Below are 5,523 nucleotides of genomic sequence, written 5' to 3' on the forward strand. Positions count from 1 at the left end.
CATTTACGGCTAAAGACACATGTGCGAACATTAGTTGTGGAAATCTAGCTCTATTTCAATGGCCGGCGAGTAAGATGCCTCAGAATTGTACATGTGCTGCTGCAGGAAGCAATCAAAGCCTTTGCACCTGCCAAATTGTTTGTTAAGCAAAATAATAGAATACAAGTGATTATTATTGAAGTTGATTGATTGATCATATCATTGAATGTTTGAGAATACATAGAAATAAAATTTTGATTCTATATAATATGTGTCCATTTAGGTTTCTTTTCTAATTTTTAAATAATGTGTGTGGAGAGAGAGACCAAAATAGCAATCAAAAGTTGAATAGCCTATTTGGCCAAGCTTATTTTTAAATTATATAGAAATAAAATTTTTAAATTAAATTATTTTTAAAAGTGCTTTCAAAAAAATACTTTTGGTGAGAAACTGGTTCTTGTTTGGGCAATAAGTTTTCAAAAAGACACTTTTAAGTAGAAATTAGTGTTTAGCCAAACATTAAAAGTGCTCTTACGTGTATTTTTCCCAAAATATTTTTCGTAAAAGTTTTTTGGAGAGAAGTTACTTTGTTTAGCTTATGAAAAATTGTTGCTGCTACTCTCTAGAAGTACTTATTTTCTTCCAAAAGCTTGGTTAAACACCTCAATTTTTTAAAATAAACGCTTTTGAGAAAAAATAAGCTTGGATAAACGGAATATAAGTGGGGGAAACTGTTTGAAATAAAAACATATTTGACGGTAAGGACATATGAGGATATAGTAGAACCTTTTTAGTTTAAACATCTCATGAATATGGATTTGTTATAATACGAAAGCTGAACTGATGGAGTATTTTCTTGAGGATTTTCAAATTCAGTATTCAAACATTTCAGAAACTTAAATCTAGTTTTGGAAAGATGTGAAATTATTTTTACATTGAAGTTCACCAAATAGCCCGAAGAGAGGCTAGCCATGAATTTTTGGACCCCAAAAACAAAGTTTAACAAACAGTCTTTATTAAATTGAATGAAAATTAGTTGAATAAACTACCACTACTAAAAAAAAAAAAGAAGGAAAAACTGACCACACAAACCGACCACAAGTGGTCGGTTTTCCCCAATTTCCGATCACAAAATCGATCAAAATTTGTGGTTGGAAAACTAATGGTAGCTTTTTAAAAACTGACCACATGTGGTCGGTTTTTTTAAAAATATATATTTATTTTTAAAATTTATTATTATTTTATTAAAATTGAAAAAATAATTTTAGAGAAAAAAACCAACCACAAGTGGTCAGTTTTTTATTAACTTAATTTTAATTAAAAACTGACCACATGTAGTCGGTTTTTAATTAAATTAATTTATTAATGTAATTTAAAAACGACCACATGTGGTAGTTTTTTGTAAAAAATTTTAAAAAAACCTACCACATGTGGTGGGTTTTTTGGATAATTTTATAAAAAAAATACTGAAAATTTTTAAAATACAAATATTAAAAATCAAATTATTTACAATACAGCCCACCCATCATTTACAAACATTAAAAATCAAATCAAATTATTTACAATATAGCCCACCAATCATTTAATATACAATCAACCAACCACCATAAGAATACAAACATTAAAAATCAAATTATTTATAAAATTTATTGAGGTTACAAATCCAAACTATAAAACATACAAAAGACTAAAAACAACAAATCCACATCTTCATTCTCAGCCTCACCCATTCTACTATCAATATTTTGTGTTGATCTATCCAACTGTAATTAGGTTCCATCTACATAATCAATCACATTCAAATAATTAGTTCCAAGTCACAAAAGTTCACATTTTAAATACCTACACCTTTCAAGTCTCTAATTCACTTCAAAAGTTATCAAACTAAACTAAATTCAAAAGAAAAAGTTCACGTTTAAAGTACCTACACTTAAACATTTTGAAGTAACTAGTTCACTTGTCAAGTGACCACAATTTACTAAAATCAAAACGCAAGTTCACATTTCAAGTACCTAAATTCAAAACAAAAGTCATTAATCCATAATTCAAGTACCTAAACATTTTCAAGTTACCAACGTAAACTAAATTCAAAATGAAAAGTTCACATTTCAAATACCTACACCTAAACATTTCAAGTCACTAATTCACTTCACAAGTTACCAAAGTAAACTTAATTCAAAATGAAAAGTTCACATTTCAAGTACCTACACCTAAACATTATCAAGTCACTTCACAAGTTACCAAACTAAACTAAATTCAAAATGAAAAGTTCATATTTCTAAGTCACTAATTCACTTCACAAGTTACCTACGCTTAAACATTTTGAAGTCACTAACTCACTTCTCAAGTGACCACACTTAACTTTATTCAAAACACAAGTTCACCTTTCAAGTAACTACACTTATACATTTTCGACTCACTAATGCACTTCTCAAGAGTGACCACAATTAATTAAATTTAAAACACAAGTTCACATTTCAAGTACCTACACTAAAACATTTTTAAGTCACTAATTCATTTCTTAAGTGACCACACTTAACTATATTCAAAACACAAGTCCAACTTTCAAGTAACTATACTTAAACATTTTGAAGTCGCTAACTCACTTCTCAAGTGACCACACTTAACTATATTGAAAACACAAGTCCACATTTTAAGTACCTACACTTACACATTTTTGACTCACTAACTCACTTCTCAAGTGACCACACTTAACTATATTCAAAACACAAGTTCACCTTTCAAATAACTACACTTAAAAAAATTTTGACTCACTAACTCACTTCACTTTTTCAATTAAACCCTAACCTACCTCAACCGAAGAATCCAAGATAAGCAAGCTAATTCGCAAAAGCCTTTCCTTTCTTCCACGCCCCAGAACTTTCACGATCTATCAAATGTATATTATTTATAAGTAAAGGAATCCAACTCTATAATCAACTTTCTACCTTAAACACAATTTATAGGCCAAAACTCATGTATTCTTTTAAATTCCAAGTCTAATTTTAAGGCTTAATCTTCTTCTAGTTTCTTAAATCTCACAATATTTGTACCCTATAATGTATTTAATATTTAAGTGCATATTTAAGTGCATATACCATGTACCAATTTCTTTTGAAATTTATATATCCTCCTTATTTTCCCTTCTATTTAAAAAAGTGAACAACTTATTTAAGTCAAAACCATAATGAAACTTGAAACTAGCATGGCGCATTCACCTATTGGAAATTCAAGAAAGCAAGATGATAGAGATTTTAACCTTAGAGAATGGGTCTTAAGGCTAAAATTAGCAGAGAAAACACAAATTCAAGAAGATTTTCAGTTTCTTATATTAGAAGTTTCAGAGAAGATGCAAAATCTTTTAGATCAAATATTCCCATTTCTAGTACTGTTTCTTCCCCTGGGTACACCTTAAGAGGTAATAAAGCTACTTCTCTCATTGCCCCACCTCATCATTGTTTCATTACTATTTTATAATAAAGTTTTATTCTTTTCTAAAAATGAAATTGACCCATCTACTTATTCTTTTACCACTGCACGTAAAGGTAAGCCTTCAGATTATCTTTTATACTTCCGAATTCAGGATCTAGTCAGTAGGTTCAAAATGCTTGAAATCTTACTATATGTACAAATATTTTTCACAGATTTTGTTTTGCATATGTATATATAGTATAAGTAAAAAGTAACAAATTCAGTTGAACTCAAAGAACCTGACAGAGAGGGAGAGGGGTTGACGATGGGGCTGGTTCGGTCGGGGTCTTGGATCTGTTTCGACGGCGTGGGGCAGGCTGTTGGCGGTGGATGGTGGATATGACGACGCGGCGGCTGGAGGGGTGGCTTCGCCAGTGGCTGGCAGTGGAGGTGAGGTCGGCGACCATGGCTGGTGCAGCGGTGGTGCTAGCAAGGAAAGGGCAACAGAGGAGGCACTAGTGGAGGAGAGGGACGACCGATGATGGGAAAGGCAGCGTTGATGATTTTATCGTAGGGTTTTTGAGAAATGAGGGAGATAGAGAGAGAAAGAGGAGAGATGGGAGAAGAGGGGTGAGGGCTGTTGTGAAGAGATTAGGGTTTGGGGGTTGATTTTTGTCTTTAAAAGGGAAGAGAAAGGCTTTTGATCTCAGCCGTTAGATCAATTTTTATCAACGACTGAGATTTAAAAGTCTAAGAATTGGATTAGAATTGAGAATAAAAAATAGATTGAGTCTGATTTAGGCTATAATTGTAATGGAGTAAATACAATTAGGCTAAAATCGTAAGAAATTGAATAAATTGGGTTAAAAGGGGAATAAATTATGCAAAGTATCTTAATTTAGGCTGTTATTTAAATAATAGTAGGAGTAATAATAATAATAAATAATATATAATAATAATAATAATAAACCATAAGTAATTATAAATAATAAATAATAATAATAATAAATAATAATAATAATAATAATATATGATAACGGTACATTACATATCTATTTCATCACTACACGAGATACACACACACACACACACACACACATATATATATTCAATTGGCTATCACCATTCAAATACATACTATATACATTACATACCCGATTTTAATACCCCATAATAATATACAACGTAACTTAATTCACAAATACTCAGTTGAATTATCGGTTGGTTTATCTTATGTCATTAATATACGTTCACTATATTATAGGTATATATATATATTATATATATATATATAATATGGCGTGTCTGCTTCAACTATTTCAATCGTAATTTTACTAAATATCATCCTAATTAATAATTATAAGTCATCTAAATATTACAAAAATATATATTTAATAATAAAATAAAATAGATATAAAATGATAAGTTAACTTTTGTTGTTTTAAATTAACTTCAAGTCTTATATGAGGCCTATTTTTTTTAAAAAAAATCACACGTACTTTTTGTAGTAATTTTGTTATATCACTTCTTATTAGTTATTGTGAATAATTTAAGACACGTGTTTGCTTCTTTGCTTCAATCGTAATTTTATTATATCATCTCTAATTAATTATTATAGTCTAAGCATTGTGCCACTTAAATTGGAATATAAGGAAAACTTTTATAAACCACAATAATTGAAAACTTAGATTATTTAAAATATGCAATTGACTATCAATGCCACAAAATTTTTGACAAAGTGAGTAACATATATTATTTGAAAATTATATAAAAAGTATTATAAATTACAATATTTAACAACTTAAAATATCTAAAAGTAAAAATAATGTGCTATATATTTCAAAAAGTACGTAAAAAATATTATAAATCACAATAATTAACAACTTGAAAATTTTTAAAAGATATGAAATATTTGATTGACTCTCAAAATTATATCAATGACATTTAAATTGGAATAGAAGAATAGTATAATAAATCACAATAATTAAAAACTTAAATTATTTTTAAAATATAATTGACTATCAACGCCACAAAAGTTTGGACAAGGAGAGTAACATATATTATTGAAAACAAAAAAAATATTATAAACTACAATAGTTAACAACTTAAAATATCTAAAAACGTATTAAAAGT

General features: G+C 28.9%; 1 long non-coding RNA gene across 1 annotated transcript; it reads right to left on the reverse strand.

The window, feature by feature from the left end:
* Positions 1 to 1,546: 1,546 nt before the first annotated feature.
* LOC124899666 lies at positions 1,547 to 4,069 on the reverse strand. The gene is made up of 2 exons (XR_007056949.1): positions 3,690 to 4,069; positions 1,547 to 1,759 (listed from the first exon to the last, which is right to left on the reverse strand). It is a non-coding gene; the product is annotated as an uncharacterized LOC124899666 (long non-coding RNA).
* Between the last annotated feature and the right edge of the window lie 1,454 nt (positions 4,070 to 5,523).

The sequence above is a fragment of the Capsicum annuum genome, chromosome 6 (assembly GCF_002878395.1).
Source record: "Capsicum annuum cultivar UCD-10X-F1 chromosome 6, UCD10Xv1.1, whole genome shotgun sequence".
NCBI classification, from domain to species: Eukaryota; Viridiplantae; Streptophyta; class Magnoliopsida; order Solanales; family Solanaceae; genus Capsicum; species Capsicum annuum.